At 35.5% G+C, this 18,281-nt stretch overlaps 1 long non-coding RNA gene across 1 annotated transcript in view; it reads right to left on the bottom strand.

Annotated features, from left to right (window-relative positions):
* Positions 1-17,995, bottom strand: part of LOC122137986 — a 42,745-nt gene extending 24,750 nt beyond the window's left edge. The window contains exons 1-3 of the long non-coding RNA XR_006155203.1: positions 17,655-17,995; positions 14,133-14,242; positions 2,231-2,276 (exon numbers count right to left, since the gene is read on the bottom strand). This is a non-coding gene — a long non-coding RNA (uncharacterized LOC122137986). The remainder of the gene's footprint in view (positions 1-2,230; positions 2,277-14,132; positions 14,243-17,654) is intronic.
* Positions 17,996-18,281: the final 286 nt, after the last annotated feature.

Here is an 18,281-nt window from a genome sequence, read left to right as displayed (position 1 = left end):
TCTGTGTCTATCTCCTGAGCACCTTGGTAACTCTTGATCTCTCATGTATGGAACTCCGGCAATGGGCTCCTAAGAAGTCAACTCAGAGGACAAAAGGAAGCAGAGGCATTGAAACTCCAGTCTCTTGCTTTTTCTCGCTCTGTCTCTCTCTTAAGGCTCACACACACATACCAGCACCACCACCACATGGGTTACACCAATTAAAAAAAAAAGCCTAATGAGAAATTTTAATGAGCACGTAAGGTACAAGTATCATTGAAGTTAGTGACTGGCATGTGTCAAATAAATATTAACAACTCTAAAGTTTAAAATAACTTCATGGAGACCACAAAATAAAGTTTTTAGCTGTCCACTAAAAAGTTTGTTCAATTGTCTTTAATTGTATATATATATAAAAAAAATTGTACTCATGGAGGCATAGATGAATATGAATATCTAAATCTACACTATGGTTCAAAAGTTGTGGGTCAGCAGAATTAAAAAAAAAAAAAACACTTATTCAGCAAAGATGCTATTAAATGGATGTGTGACAGCAAATAAATTCAAAGTGATTTCTTAAAATAAATTAAGTAACTTTTTATTCATCAGTTTCCACAAAAATATTAAGCAACACAACTACAATTTTTTCAACACTGATAATAATAATAAAATCCTTCTTGAATAGCAAATCAGCAGAACGATTTCTTAAGGATCATGTGACACTGAAGACTGCTGAAAATTCAGCTTTGCCATCACGAAGTAATAAGTTACATTTTATAATATATTTAAGCAGAAAACAGTTATTTGAATTGTGATAATACTTCAAAATATTACTGTATTTTTGGTTAAATATACAGTATATTTTTGGTATTAATAAAACAGCAGTGCTAAAAATACAAATAAACTGACTGGCCCTGAATAAAAACAAAAAACAAAACAAATGTATTGTTATTTAAAAACCAAAGTAGAATTACAGTAATCTGATGCAGACATGTTCACATTTACTGTAGTGAACTTGCACAACAAAATCTTTTAAATCACTCGAGTGAGATAGTGAGGGGTACATTTAAAGTTTGTTCAGTGTCTAGAGAAGCACACCACTTCAAAATTCGAATTAAAATAACCACACATTACAACTAATTAACCATTTACTTTAAAATCTGATCTGATTCAATGCAAATGAGACCAGGGCAAATTTAAAATCTTATTGGACAACTGAGAACATCTGGATGTAGAAGTTTACTTCTGTCATTAAACAGGGAGACATATCATTAACTAAATCTAGTATAAAGTAAATCAAAAGCTCAAAGGCGTCATTGTGGCACTTCGGCCTTTGGAAACAAACGGAGTGGCTGACCTTTCCAGAATGGATACTGTCATCTTTCTAATACAGCACAGCGACTTTTGACCTTATACTGTACAACATTTGGAGACATAATTGGCCGTGACTCCAACTAACCATGAGCAGGACAAAATAACCATTTAAAATATTCTATTCAGTTTAAAGGTCTACAAATTTTAAGTGATGTGTGTATGCTAGCTCCTTCCTGATAAAAAAAAAAAACATGTCAGTACATGTTTAAACTTAGTTTCAATGCACATTAAAATCGAAAACTAAATGCCTGTAGATTTCCTTTTTTCAACTGAGCCTAAACTACAAGCACTCTTTACAAATGTAAATAATAAAATTAGTAAAGTGCATCTAAAATGCAATTCAATTGCATTTACTGTCATGGTGAGTTGTGCTTATTAAAAAAGTTGTATTTTTCTGCAGCATATGGGTGAGCCTTTAAGTAATAATAAAAGGACTTGGAATACAGACAAAATACTAATTTATCTAACTTGAGGCTCAATTATATCTTGATATATTTATCCGGATAATACATAAAGATCATGTTTATTAAATAAAATGACAAGTGATATATATTTAAACAAACAGATTAAATCTGACATTAAGAACAATTCTAACATTGTATTATCACAGTGTTGATCATTTGAGCAGCTTGACAAAAGAACTAGAACTTATTGTAGCATTAACTTAAGCAAAAACAGTTAATATTATACTGATTTTTAAAATTAGCTATATATCTGTATTGATCGTATGAAGGAAGGTAAAAGCTGTTCTGCTTCAGTGATGATGGAAATAGTGAGAGAAAGAAAGTAAGAGCAGAGAACAAGTACTTTATAGAAAGTGAGGGCGAGAATAACACAGTGAAAAGAGATATACATACAATCACATTAATATTACTACCTGTATCATTTCTGCAGACACATCAGCTCTGCTCCTCTTCACTATCCTGTGACAAACACACAAATTCACAAAAAGAACATCAGTGAAAATGCAGACTTGACATTCAGTGGCACCATATAAAAGTACAGCATTCAAGATTGTAATTTTCAGTCCGACATGCAATGATCTGTTCATTTGAACTGTCGAGCTCCATTTTATCATCAACTCAAACTGGAAAACAGGGAGGGTCACATGTTTTCCACAGAATAACCTTGACATATTCTCCTAACATGCTCACATACAAAAATACATTCAGAGACACTCAAAATCAGAGAGGGCAGAGACAACGCATCTGCTCCATTATAGTATAGTCAGGGGGAGTTATATTACATCCTTCGTGGACCTGCCCTGCCTCTCTCTGGTGTGCTGGCAAAGCCAAGCACAAGACAGGCAAACAAACTGGGTCATTGTTTAGACTGTTTCTTGGTTACAACGATTTAATTAGACACTTTAGTGAGTTAAACTTTGCCATAACGTCTAAAATTACATGCTTTTGTCTACAAATTTAGAAACGAATAGTTATACGGCACATAACTACAATCGGAGTACCTTCATAAAAAGCATAATTGAGGGATTAATGGGAGAAAATGCAGTAGATTATTCTGCAGTCAGTCAAGTCAATCTAAGACATTGTATTGTATATATGAAGAGTATATTTGCAAAAACAGATAACTCGAATTTAGTTTAATTGTCAAAAAATCTATTTTTTTATTGTTATTATGTATTTATTGTGTTTTATTTAGTGCTGTCAAACAATTAATCACGATTAATCGCATCCAAAATAAAAGTATATATATGTGTGTGTGTGTGTGTTGTGTGTACTGTGTATATTTATCATGTATATATAAATACAAACACATGCATGTATATATTTAAGAAACATGTTTACATATTTAATATATTTATAATATAAAATATAAGAACATAAATATATAAATGTATATACAATATTTTCAAAATATATACTGTATAGTACACACACACATATATTATGTAAACAATTTTTTTAAATTTTGAATGCGATTAATCATGATTAATCGTTTGACAGCACTAGTTTTATTGTGTTAGTTAGCTGTATTTTTAGTTATTTCTTAACCTAATCAAAATAACCTGCAGTTTGATTGAGATTCATTGGAATGCACAGTGAAAAAACATGATTTTTGAAAATTGTTAAAAATGGAGTTATCTGTTTTTGCAAATAAACTCTTCATATATTTTTTTTTTTATTTAGTGCAGATGGTGTCGATTTTAACGGCCCCTACAGAACACAGTCAGTACACTTAAACAGTTCAGTCGAAGCCATGCTCAAAGAATGGCAGGGAATGTAAACACCTGAGCAAATGTACTCGTTTTTTAACAGCAATCCAGATTCTCCACTCTCAATCATCTGCCATGTGGGAGTACAGCAGTGAAAAACCCTGACTACTTCCATTCATCACAAATGACATACATATGACAGACTTCATTAAAACATTCATGACGTTTTGACTGCCATGAAATGCATTTACTAAAGCATCCCCCATATGAGGTAAATTACTCCCATTACGTTCTTCATGGTTACATACAAGAAAGCGTTCAGAGGTGTCTGACATGCATAACTGAAGTAGAAAATCTAGTTAGTTTTTAAACCACAGAAACTCTTAGTGGTGTGGTATGTTTCATTTGAACACAAACCTGGGCACTTTTCAAACCATGGGCATGGAAGAGCTGGTGTTGATAGTGTCAATGTTGAAGGTTTGAGATATTTAGACTGCAAAGGACACAAGATTCCAGTTCGTTTTACCTCAAAAGTGACAAAACATGGGAAAAGGCGAGCGGGGAAGATGGGTGGGGGGATTGGGGAAATGGAGGGGTGGGTGGAGAATCGGTGTTCTCTTGGCAGCTCAATGCGGCTGCCATTTTCTTGGCTCTGAGTGGCTGGTTAGAGGGCGGGGCAGGAGCAGCCATAACGACCCCCCACCACCCCGCCTTTCCTACAAACCACCTCCATATCGGCTGTTCCACGGTCAGATTTATCTAATCTGCTCTGAATCATACCTGACATGACACTTGACCATCACAGACTCTGGATCTGTTGAGTAAACTGCTGCATGACGGCAAAGCAGCATTAGTGGTGCTGGCAGCACACAGGAACAACAACAGCGGCACTTCCTGCACTTTCAGTGAACAAACTATGCCCACCGCCATTCATAATGAAAGGAAAACCACTGCATACTCACAACATTCACACCAGCATTTCAGAAAGATTTTGAAATTGCAATATTCCTGTGACCAAATTTTTCACCTGTCATCAGGTTTTGTGTATCTAACTCCCAAAAGGCACAATCATCATATTTTACCAGAGATCTTGACTCAGCATAATACAAGAAAATAAGGACAGTGATGTAGTTTTTAAAATTCAGTGCCTTCCACCGTAACAAATAAATATTTTTTCACAGTTCACGACAACATTCATCCCTGTGCAAATTAGATATAAAACCCATATCATTTTTTTCCATAAAATAATAAAAAAATACTAGAAATAACGTTTATAATTGATGTCACACATAGATTGTAGCATAATTTTTACATTAACTACCATATACTTATCAATCTAAATATAATGCATTTGAAATGACAGTCCAATGAAGGTCATTTAAAACTTTATCCCAAAATTAAACACTGTTTTTTATCAATACCACCCACAAAGAAAGGCACTACAAAAAAAATTCAAAAAATCAAAAGTAGTATCATTAATTTGTTTAATAAAAATACTTACAGGAAATGTGATGTCTCACAACGTGGGAAACAGGATCATTTTTTTCTGACTTGTGTCAGTAAGTTTAACCAGGAATGATCCCAGTTTAAAAGTTTCAGGAAAAAAAACCCTAAAAATACTTCTCTCAGACTTCTAAAATCCTCAAACTACAGTGCAATTATTGACCATAGTCAACTCTAAAAAATGAAAGAGAGAGAGAGTAGAAACACTATATCAATAACGTGAAAAAGGTCACATTATCCATTTGTTAACAGCAGAGTCTAGACAGGTCAAGGTGCATTATGTTTCTTCCCAAATGCCCCGTCTCAATATCTCCAGACTCCTCACATGAATCTCTTCAGAAGGAGGGGTCAGCAGTGGCCAAGTGCAGGCTAATCAGGGCAGAGGGTAGCGTGACCCCCCAGTGTCTCCACTTGGCTAATCAAAGCCCCCAGTGCTGGGTGTCAGGCTCTGGGCTGCAGAGGGCAACGGGGACAAAGATAATGGGGAGGGGGGGGAGTTGTGTCCACTCTCCTTTGTCTCCATTCAGAGACAGAGACAAGCTTCCACTCAAACAGATGACATTAGGGCCAGGTTCTTTTACTAAGGACGTCCCTGATTTCAGAACGAACGTACAGACAGACAGACAGACACTTCCATATAAACACACACACACACACACACACACACACAATGCTGCTTTCACACCCCTACACCATCTGGGGCCTTCATATCCCAAAAGGGCCGAGGAGGGAAACCAGGGTTTAGCACACCTCCTCTTTTCTCCCTCCCTCCCTCCTTCCTTCCTTCCATCTTCTCTTCTTCATTACTCGGGGCCTGTTTAAACAGACAGCCAGGACAGACATGGCAAACATACTGAAAAGCTTCTCAAAATCCTCATGCAAATCACAAGCCAATCTGTGGAGAGAGAGACAGAGGCATTTTGGGTTTGGGTGAAAATAATTAACTCTCTTTTCTATGCTATTTCCACCAGACACAGATGAGTCTGCGAGGCCTGTGCTGCGGAGGGTACTGTCCAAGTCTTCTATGCTAAAATTAGTTTTATTAACTTACCATATTGCACAGAGGAAGATTATCATTACAGCGCAGCCGAATCACTCCGATATTAAAAGTGTGCAGACATATAACACTTACGTATTTTTTTCTTTCACCTTAAACAAAATCTATTGCGGTGTTAAACAATTGGTAGAATTTATCATTATTTTCACTTCAATAATTATATTTCATTTTAAATGTCACCTTTCTGCTATGATGCATTTCAAAAAACAAACACAAAGATGGACTCTGAACTAAAAAGCTATAATTATTATAACCATGCATAAAAAATATAATATATAATATATATATTTTCATATTGTTTATAGTGAAAAAATAGTGTTGATGCTTTAAAGCAAATAATTTGTTTAATCAAGCATCTTCAAACCTGCATTACATGTGAAAGGCATTTTTAATAATGCAGCGTTTATTCTATTCAATAGTGTCCAGTTACCAAGAGAAATAATGTATAATATAATATAATATAATAACAGTATATAAAATAAAACACATAAAAACACACAAAAAAAACGGTGCACAGATAATTTTAGCTCAAATATTTAGTTTTTGCTTGCACTACCAAACCATAAAATATATAAAAAAGAAAATCTGACTGTGAAATACAGCTGATTGAAAGTTGCTGCCATTTTTTACCAACATGTCAATTGTCTGTCAAGTCAATTACATTACCTCTTTTGAAGTATAAAAAAATATTGCAGAGTTTGATGGACATCCACACAGCTGGAAGGCCAAAGACAGCATGTGTTTTCTTACTGCATATTTGCCTGCAGCACCCAGTTAATGAAAGTCTGCGGCAGCATCTTTATTAAAGCGGCATGAACGAAGGGGGAAAACAGCTAGAAAAGAAGAGACAAATGCACAAATATAGCTACATAATCTTTTTTTGTGTGCTAACTGACATAAGATGTTTTTTATTTATTTTTTAAAATCTCAGGTTGGAGCATGTAATGTGAATGTAATATTTAGTTATATATTTCTATAAGCACATACTTGTGATAAATGAAACAGCCTTTCATTCATGATTTCTAATATGCTCCCATTAAAAAGAAGGATTCTGATTGGCTGGAGAGGATTGCATCATTTTAAGGGCGGTGCCAAACCTTCCTCTCTGCACACATTTTAGAAACTTCTATCACAACATTACACAGTCCCTGATATTACAGAAAGCACAAAAGCCAAATTATAATGGATTATATAAGAGATTGTGGCATTTCATAATGTGTCACATATTCTGGAGATTAATTACTATGTAAAAGTCTAGATACTAGACTCTAAAGCTAGATAATTATTCTTTATCAGAATTATCACTCATAATAGTTTTAGCTGTGGTTTTGTTCATATAATACTAAGTTAATTTTTTTCCTTACATGACACCTTTGATTTTTGCCATGGCTATTTTCCCTGTGGCTCCTAAAGTAACCCAAGGATTAAAAAAGGGTCTTTTTATTCACTTATTAAGCACTTTTGACAATATCTGTTAGTAATTTAAAAAAATACACACATTCCAAAGCCGCCAGAATCTCCAAAAAAAGTATGTCAGAAATGACACTGAAGTTGAAGGTAGATGCTAACTGGCTGGACAATGTAGATAAACTAGACTCTAAAGCTGACTATCTTAGAGGACATTGATGCATGCTTCTATAAGACTGCTTGTTATAGAGGACTGCTTGTTAAAGATTTATCAGCAAATAAGTGTTTACATTTCGATGGCATTTTGGGGGGGAAAATTGAGGTGTTGCGAACATTTGTTACAATTTTTTATTTTTTTTTGTGAGACATGCACTGCTTATAGCACAAATCACAAACCAATGAAACATTATTTTCTGGTTTGTCTATTATTTGTGTGTGTGTGTGTGTGTGTGTGTGTGTAATTAAAATTTTCAGAATGGAGATGGAGTTCTTTCTAGACTACTATTTTATTTCGATAATCAATCAAAAGAAAAAAAGAATAAAACTAACACTTTATCCTTAGCATTAAACATTTAAATGAAGCTCGACTGCAAATCGCACTTCCTGTTATAAAATTCCGAGATATAAAAACAGACTTCCATCTTGCTGCAGAGAACATCTAAGCGTGTTACATTCTGTTTTAAAAAATACTGACAGTTAAGATAAATTACAAGTGTTCTTTTCCTGGTGCCCACAGACACTCCAACTTCATGGAGCATCGGCTGAAACAAATTGTTCTTCATGAACTTTCTGCCACAACTAGAGGCCAAATATGAGCACACAAATGCACAGCTATATGTAAGTGTTAATGTTAATTACAGTTCAACTATTTGTATTAAAGCTGACACCTCTTTTGAAAACCACCTTTTAAATATGTAACTATTACAGTAATGAGAATTTAGGGGCAAATGTGCTTAATTGTTATAAAAATAATATCACAATGCAATGCAAACCTTTCTTTAGTGTTTTGCAAATGGTTCATTTTATTTATGCAAAATTTAATTTGTTATGTTTTGGGTGAAATGTAACAACAAACATTTTTTTTGTTTTGTTTTTGTGATATTCACCTTTGGGCAGTTGATGTCTATAAGCACTTATTATTAACATCAAGATTTTAGGTTAAAATGTATATTTTATGAACAAGGCCAAAAAGTAACTTAAGCACCTGTTCACCTTTTCTTAACTTCACAAGTTCTTTTAAAATGGTCCTACAGTCTGAAAAAAAAATATATATGACCATTTAAAAGTATATTTAATTGTAGTCTCTTTTATAACAAGGTCAACAAGCAGCAAGTAATAACAGAATTAGCAAAATGTTTTAGAAGGAATATTTCACACAAAAAATAAAATTCTGTCATCATCTATTCACAGGAGACATAAATTTGATTGGCCATCCTAACATTCTAAACTATCACTGGCTATCCTCAAAGTCAGAGACGAAACCATTAATAAAACCAGATTTATCGGTTTGAATCACATCAGTTATACTATGTTGGAAGCATTGAATATTTAATGTTTGACAATGTTTTAGTTTAATTTGTTTTCACTTTTCTCTGATCTGTGTATCTCATACCTTTTAGTGTTTTTTTTTTTTTTTTTTTTTTTTTTTAAAGCACAGAAAGATACAAACTGGGAAATGGTAACTATTAAGCAGTATATAAAATATAGAAACCCCAATTTTCATGATAGTTTCATTGAAATTGAAGTGGGCAGAAAGTTTTCAAAAAAATTCTCGGGCTTAAGCCTACTTGAAGTTATTGTTATAAAATCGAACTTTCCTGAGGTGATTCTAACACCAGCACGGGTTCATGAATATAGAGTAAGGTCAGCAGCAGTTTATTCCCTGTGTGCCACGATACACCAACATTAGCCAGACTCAAACTGTGAGGTTCATTCTGCTAGCCTTGTTATAAGAGAAATGCTGTCAACTCTGAATACATTGCTGATTCACTCTCACCTGAACAACAGCAGCATAACACAACACAGCATGACTAATCACCGAATATCTAACCCTCCTTCCAAAAGACATTCATGATAACATGTCCACAAAAACATATCATTCTACTTCCCCTATTAAAATAGTAGTGAATACATAAAAATGACAGACAGAGAGGCAGACGGAAAGAGAGAGAGGTCATCACTAATGAGGGAAGCAGGTGACTCCTGCGATTCAACAGTGATCCTATCAGCTTCCTCTGTGTTGCAGGGGTTAATCCCTTTTAGGCACTAATTGATAGGAGATAACATGATACTATTGCCAAGGCCCTGTTTGGTGCAACCCCTGCACTCTCACACGTTGAGTGTCAGGGAGATCAGACGTGAAATTGATATTTGGGATGTTTGCGTGCTTAAGCGCGGCTCTTTCTTATCGAAGAGTTGCAGTGCTCATTTGGTGTTTGTGTCACAGACTCTTTGCTGGGATTAACCACTTGGTCTTTAATCACTGTGACCAGTTCATTTGGTTTTCAACCTATCAACACATGCTTTAGCAGAACAGCATCAAAACGAAAGAACTGTTAATGAGTCCGAACGCTTTGACTGGTTGGCGAGCCTTAGCACCTGACAGAATAAAAATAGGGGTCAAGGTTAAATCTCAGCCTCACCTCTTGAGATCAATCAAAACAGCGCTTAGGCAAGAATATACACAGCTAAACACAGGGAAAGTCAAACAGTATGGTGCTATCAAAAGAACAAGTGATGATGACTCTTTAACTGCTTGCATATGAAGCGATATTTGACATATCTGCAGTCATAGAGGTGTGCGTTTCTCAGTGATTTAATGTCAAATAGTGGCATACAGGAACTCGTCGGCATCATTCAGACTAATTAAAAGGCCATTAAGTGATCAGCAGCTGTGAAAAAGGAAAAGTGTGTGTGTGAGTGAGTGAGAGAAAGAGAGAGATGAGATTTCATTAAAATACTATGCCTTTAGGGTGAAATGGAATAAACAAACCTTCTTTCTACTTCTCCTTCGAAACTTAATAAATCATTCAGACAGCTTAGGAAACATGCGTATAAGAATAGAAATATACAAATAAAAAGTGAACAAATAACATCCTGCATATAACTGTTTGCAATGAGAAAAGGAAGCAGAATTCATCTGAAAATGATTGTTTTTGAGTTCCACAAAAGCCTGAACAATGTTATTCAATTTGAAGCTTTTGAATTACAGGCTGATCCAAACATCCAGATGAAATAGCCAAAGAGTTTAAAATTCACCCAAGGTGAACAATGCGTAATATAATGTGCTCGCAAATAGCATCAGCAACTTTGAAAAGCCATTAAAGAGGAATAAAATTGTACAAGGACACAGCATTTTAAAAAGTCATTCACTGTTCCCACCTAACAAAGCCAAGCTGTGTGTTTTGCCTTACATTCTGTAAACAGAAAGTGAGTTGAATCAGTAAAATAGCAGGACTTACCAATCTTATGTGCAGGAGTTCATAAATTAAACCAAATGAACTACCCTCAGCGATGACTGGCATTTCATCTGGCATAGCCTTGAATCAGCTAATCGCTGGCCAATGCCAGCGTATCGAATCTACAGTTTACTATCCGGTTCAAATAATTATGAATGCTATGAAAGGACTGACATGATGGCATGAAGTTCTTGTGCCAATTCTCACGACGAATGTTATAACTTTTACAAAGTATCAGCGACAATCAGACATTAAACAAAATTATTCATGTAAAATTCCTAAAATGATAGAAAACCTTAAGCACAAAAGAAATTACTCAAAAAAAAAAAAAAATAAATAAAAAAACAATTACAATATAATATTTCTGTGAAATAGTATTAAAGAAACATAGTGTTAATATTTTCAGTGTAGACAATTATGCAGATATAAACATTATAAACGTGGACCAAATATGGAAATTGCAAACATATTCCTGAGCAAAAGGATGTGTGACTTTCATTGCAGCAGTACATGACATTTTAGCATTTTCACTGATATGTTTGAAAAAAAAAAAAACCCTGTAGCAAACAACATTTTAGAACCTCTACAGCACTGAAACAGTCATTATTTTTCCCCACTGTTCTTACCATTTTAGTCCTCGCACAGTATATCCAAAATGACTATAAAGTATTACATAACATTTCAATTACAACTAACACTTTTCAAAGATTTATACGTCAAACGTTTATTACATATTATCAGTGCTCAAAAGTTATACAAACACACAGGGCACCTTTGAACATAAATCATTCCTATATACAATTTGTTTTTACAAACGTTATGTTCAAACTTAAAATGCATTTCATAGTGTTTCTCATAAACGTAGCTATACCAATAATCATGAAAACACCCCTCATAAGTTTCGCATTTCGAAGCTTTTCCAGTTACGAGCAAGATTTCAAGGCCAATGGGTCACTCAAGAGGCCGAATCTTCCAGAACATTGTGTACCTCAGATACTGAAGCACAAGGCCCCAGACACTAAGCCACAAATCCACCCTGCAACACGCGGACACACACAGACACACTGTCAATGTACACGCTCTACACTTCAAACCAGTCTCGTTCATATCATATTTGCATCACATGAATCCATCAATTGTTTTTTTAGCAATACAAATAGACACTGTTATATCAAAGAAATTAAAAGAATGTTTTTATTACAATTATAACAATAAACACAATACTTACGATAAAACAGTCAAACTTAAATTTACATCATGAATACAAGACAACACGGATTAATAAAAGCAATTTAAAATACTTTTATTTAACGTTAATAATAACCACTACTGTATTTACATAAACTGACAAAACAATCATTTTAACAATCACGGGAATGCTTCAAAAATAATGTGAAAACATTTTCAACATATATTCTTTCTTGCTTAATATATTTGCTTCAATGAACATTTACTACAAAATGTGCACGTATTTTTATTTGCCCTGTTCACAACACAAATACTGAGACACAGTGAAACAATCGTTTTTAGAGATACTAACTAATGACAGAGATAAGAATCATTTAACAGAATATTCTAACGCAGGAGAACATATAAAGAATTTGAAATGAATGCTTTAATAAATACATAGAATTAAGGACACATTCAAAGGACTAACATTTTGGACAAAACAAAAAAATAAATGGTTTAATCTTGCTAAAGCAATCTGTAATTTAATGCATTTTAGGGTCAAAGGAATCTGGCATTTTAGGTATCGGTCTAATTCACTACCCGGGGTTTAAAAAAAAGAAAAAACTAAACACAGCATAGTTATTTGCCTGGGTAATATACAATAAAATAAAACAAATAACATTTCACAGCGGATTAGAGCACATCATCATTTACCAGTAAAATCCCGAGGGCCTGAAGGCACCATTTTAATTGGATATTATGATTTTTTTTTTCTAACTAACTAGCAAATATGTTACTTATATCAAAATCAGAAATGCATTTAAAAAGCAGATTAAAATCTTTCGGTGCGTGGTCAGAAAAAAAAGGAAGATCTAAAAATGTAACAATAACACCTATGCAGAAAATCAAAAGTAGAACTATAAAAAAAGCGCATTTGCTTCAATTTGAGAAGGGTAAACTAGCTAGACTATATTCCATTTAATCTCCTATAAACACAACAAATGCAATCGAAGTAAATTTCGGGAAAATGTATCACATTCGGGTAACAAATGAATATCGAATGACAACACATAGCTAAACATTGCAGGCGATGCCTCAAGTCAGAACTGATTCACGCTGCAAATTCTGGTACTGTGGAAAGGGTATCCATCTTCCTCTGCAAAACTCCTCCCTAAAATGGAGGCAGCTGTCCTAATACATCCAATGTCTCGCTCCAGCACTTGGGTAAAGCTTTGAGAAGAGTCAGACGTTACGCTGCCATCAGCACGAGGACATGAGTAAAAGGAAGAAAGCAAGTAAGCCAGGACAGCCACTAAAAAGAGAGAGGCTCTGTGTTTTGGCTGCCTGCCAGTGATCCCTTTAAAATGCCATTGTGGCTTTGATATTGAATATATGCAAGCAATGCAGGAGAGTGAGAGCCTTGTTCTTTCACACACAAAATCCATAAGCTTGCTCCACAAGACCTGGGGGGCGCTGTTGGACATTACAACAAAAATGGCTGCCATCTTCATTTGGAGAGATATCATTTCTCATTTCTGCAGCTTTTTAATCATCCATATGAAGTCACAAAATGACTTTTGGAGCCTCTCTCTCTCTCTCTCTCTCTCTCTCAAGAATCACCCTGTAACCTTCACAATCAAACGTTAGGCTTTTTCTGTGCCAGACTGTCTGTACAGTTTTTTTTACCTGTCTGTTAATCGACCTGTCTAATCATTGTGTTCAAGGAAAAAATCAGTTCGAAATTCATATAAGAAGCGAGTGCTGGAAACTTGGTGTGCCAAGCTGAAAGTGCGATTACTCAGCAACATTTCAAACGTCACATCTGACAAAGAAAAACAGAGACTCGTTTCGGTTAGCATTAGCTTCTCTGATGCACACTCGTCAGCCTTCAGGCTTTCATAATCGCACCTTTGCACACCTCTCTGCACTCCTGCCTTTCCACCTCTCTCTCCATGACATGCCCAAATCTGCTTCACAGAGTACTGGCTGGGAAATGCCCTTTTAAACCTACCGTCAGCACGGCAGCACAACCGCAGAACACAGGTATCACCTTTAAGTGTAGCTGCATCTGTGACAGCTCCAAGAGGTCATCGGAAGACTTCAGAAATGTTATCCTCCTGCCTATAACAAGAGCCCAAATACAAAGAATTAAAATCAGTAAAAGTACAAATATACATTTATTGCAAAATGACAGCTATGCTAATACCACTCATTGTCTCAATACACAATTACACTTCAAGTCAACAGACCGTTGTCTATGTTGGGAAATTGTTACATTTATTTTTTACCTTTCTTTACAGATATCATGCAATTAAATAAAAATATTACTTTTTATTTTATAACGTAGCAATATATTTAAAATTAATCAAACAGCTGTAGCCCATTTTTTTAGCATTTTGAAAGCATAAAATGCCTGATAATACTTCACCTTCAAATACAAACACTAGTATAGGAACATAATTTCACCAACTGGTTGTAGATGTGCATGGCAGATTTTTCATTTTCAAATACTAATCATTATTACAAACAAATTTTTTACGGGGCTGTGCGCTAAAGCAACACACACTTACACACACTGCCTGGCCCGCTGAAACAGTACTGAGTTAGGACACTGATGGGCCTGTAAGATGAACTGATATACAGAAGTGTGCAGCGGAGCATTAATAATACCATCAAACATTACAGTAATGAAAACCCTGGGTCAAGTACAAGGCAAAACGAACACCTTCTACACACACCGAGCTGCTCAAATTCACTGAAAATATCGGCCCATCAGTTTGTGGTGTAGGAAACAAAAACTCAACGAATAAAAAGACACATTTCTAGGTGTGAGCCACACTATTCTAAACTGACCATGTGCACCAAAACGTAATACTCTGTTTACAAAATATTTAGCAAATACCATTAACAAAAAAAACAATTAAAAGCATACATCAATGTACAGTTACAATTACTAATAAACAGGAGTCATTCAGTGCCCAATTTCAAAAATTTCACAAATATCTTAAGTTTTGTTTGAATGAAGCACTTGCTCGTCATATTTCGTATAATGCATTTTTATTGTAATCAAGTTAAACATAAACAGAACTTATCAAACCTAGAGGCCATCTGCCGCTACAAAATAAACTAGAAAATAATTTCATACCATAACCTGGTGTGACCTTCAAAGATTTGTTACATCCTTGTCTTTAGATAATATACATCATTACAATAACATACCTGCACCTAGAAGAATGAGACAAGGATTTCTTTAAGTCTATGTTTCAGTCTATTCCATTATTACAGCTTGTAACATATATTTGCTTAGATGTTTTTTTTTAATTGCACAACTGCTCTGGGTCAGAGCATGATACTGTTCTGTGCATGCTGTGCCCTAATTTCTTTCACTAAGACACTTTACACTGACTCAAAACATACTAGAAAGGGACCACTATATGTATGTCTTGTGCCTCCCGTGAAGCAGCCATCTTGTTTTGCATATGACTGAAAAGCTGAGTCCCTATGACTGCTTATTTGATATCAATATCAAAGAGAGATGTCTATGTCTGCTTTAAAACTATGAATGCATGAGCATGCAAAGCCAAGCCACACGGGCAACAGATTCATGGTGCCTTTTCAAATCTGGACCAAAACGAACATACAACAGGTCAAAAGAGGGACTATTTAGAACAATTTAAGAGGAAGAAAGCAGACAACACCTTTAAAAAAACTTAAGACCAAAGATAAACCTAAAGGTAAAGTTAAGTTGAGAAATAATAAATCCAAGACCGCATGGAGTCCCGTACTAAATCTGAAATGTTTCAATCCACACACCACAGATGAATCCTCACAAAGTGCACTGCATTTTGATGAACATTCATGATTCTAATCTAACGAGAATATAATGTAATGATCTATTGGTACCTTTTAAATACAGTAAGGGGGGAAAATTGTATAATAAAAATATGATAAAAATAGCCTGCTTAAGTAAATGCCTCATAATGAATGTTTTTATTATATAATAAATACAATATAAAGGAGAACGAGGACTAGTTGTCATAATTTTTACTCCAGTGAATATTTCTCATTATTTTCTGCTGTTTTGGCACATACCTTATAGTCTTGGCGATACAAAAAAGCTACTGAATATTTTTACCATTTTTTATTTTTTAATGAAAATTGACAGTTTATTGAACATACATTGACATTTTGTGGTAGGCTATGTTGTCATTACAGTAAATGGAGCCACTAAACAGTCTCTTATTGACTGTTCTGCTAAATTAAAACAATTACGAAACACAAGAATTAAACAGCAAACATGTAAAAGTTAATGTAGGCTACAATAACCCTGAGCCATTGTTTTGAGCGTCAATATTGCAATTTATAGCTTGTACAGTTTATTTGTAATATTTTCACAATGTAGCCTAACAACACGCCCCAATCTCACATTTATGAAACGTTTAAAAATATAAATAAATAACTTTAACTGAATAATCATTTTCTGTTATAAAAAAACAGTTAATAGTTATGTTTTTCCTTCATGATAAACTTAATTTTGTCTGCAGGCCTAGGCCTACACTTCTTTACAAAACGACTCAAAAATATGAGGATAACAGTATTTTAAAATTCACTAATTCATTTTTGTATGAATTATGGAGTGAACTCTTTGTAACAGAAATCTCGTTTTTGCTCTAACAACCCACCGTCTTCCTTATACTTTTGTCAGATGAAAAAAGTAAACTAGTTGTATTGAGTAGATTATTTGGGGACTTATGATAGGCCTACAATTTAACTGGCCAAGGCAAATCAGTTTAATTTAATTTAATGCTTTAGGCTACCATACTAGCTATTGGGGAACGAACCACTTATGGACGAGACCATCCAAGCGCGCAGCAGAACTGCACTGACACCAGTTGCGAGAGGAGATATCACGAGTATGAATACAGAAACAGAGACGCGTAAGGAGCTTTTTGCGCTTTATTTTTTTGGTCAGTAGTTTTGCCAAATGCCTTTGAAGTCTACGTACTGTCCTGAGACTAACCATACCTTAGGCTACCTAAAATCCTTTTTTTTTTTTACTAAGAAAATAGACTTAACGCCAAACCACGGTGAATTAAAACGCAGTCATCCACCGCAAGCGAGATTCTCACGCGCAAAGACGGGCCTTAAATTGCGGATAAACAGCAGGCGTCCTGTCGCATGGCTGCACGCTTTTAACCGCGCTGTACACAGTCCAGACAGATAGTCACACTGCAGCACGAGTTCACGGGGTTAATGAGAAACCGTGCTCACGTGAGCACAGGTGCGTCATCTGTCTGAGTGAAGAGATGATCGCGATAAACTCTTTCTTCATCCGCCGAGCGACATGCGCTAACATGTAATCACATTAAAATGAGCACCCTGCAGCCGACCAGAGGTTTACATGCGCCGTCCTGTTTGCTATGATCAAGCAACATCGCACAGTTAAGTAATATATTCATGAACAACACAATCACCATAACAGCGGCAGACTGTATCAGACAAAAAGATTTGCGCCCCGCCACGATCATCTTACCTGTGCATTAATGAACTGTCTGTCTGGTGAAAAACATGGAATAAAACTTTGAAATGCGCTACAATAGAATCTAGTTTTCGAGCTACGATCAGACTACAGAGTGTTGGATGATTGTATAATTCCGCTCTGCCTCCCTTTGTTTTTCTAATGAGTATGAGCGAGACTCTGGATGAACTCCATCATCACCATTTTTATCAGTTTCAGACAGACTCCAGACACTCTCTGGCCACTCGCGTGTCGTGCACTGTCTGCGCAGCGGCTTCGCGAGCGTCGGCGCGCCACAGACTGACAAGCTCCAGACCAATGGCGTCCCGAACTGGAGCATGATATCCAATAACAGCAGCCCGAAAATCATAACCTCTGAATGACTCCCCGGATGGATGCAGAGAGAAAATAATCTTTAGGAAACGCAGTCAAAGAAACATGATTGGAGGTGGGGATGAATCAGGTTTATCCTGCAGACATGGATATAAACTCTTGAGTCGCACGAGAGAAGGAAACGGCATAATAACGCGCTACTCTGCGCGCGCGACCGTAGCTTTTAACAGTTGTCTGGTTTGCATCACCAAAGGATAGCATATTTAATAAAAAACAGTGTACTTGCTGATGCATCCAGTTTGAGGTGTT

Source organism: Cyprinus carpio, chromosome B7, assembly GCF_018340385.1.
Source record: "Cyprinus carpio isolate SPL01 chromosome B7, ASM1834038v1, whole genome shotgun sequence".
In the NCBI taxonomy this organism is placed as follows: domain Eukaryota; kingdom Metazoa; phylum Chordata; class Actinopteri; order Cypriniformes; family Cyprinidae; genus Cyprinus; species Cyprinus carpio.
Note: the sequence above shows the minus strand (reverse complement) of the source record. Positions and strands in the feature narration are given on the sequence as shown.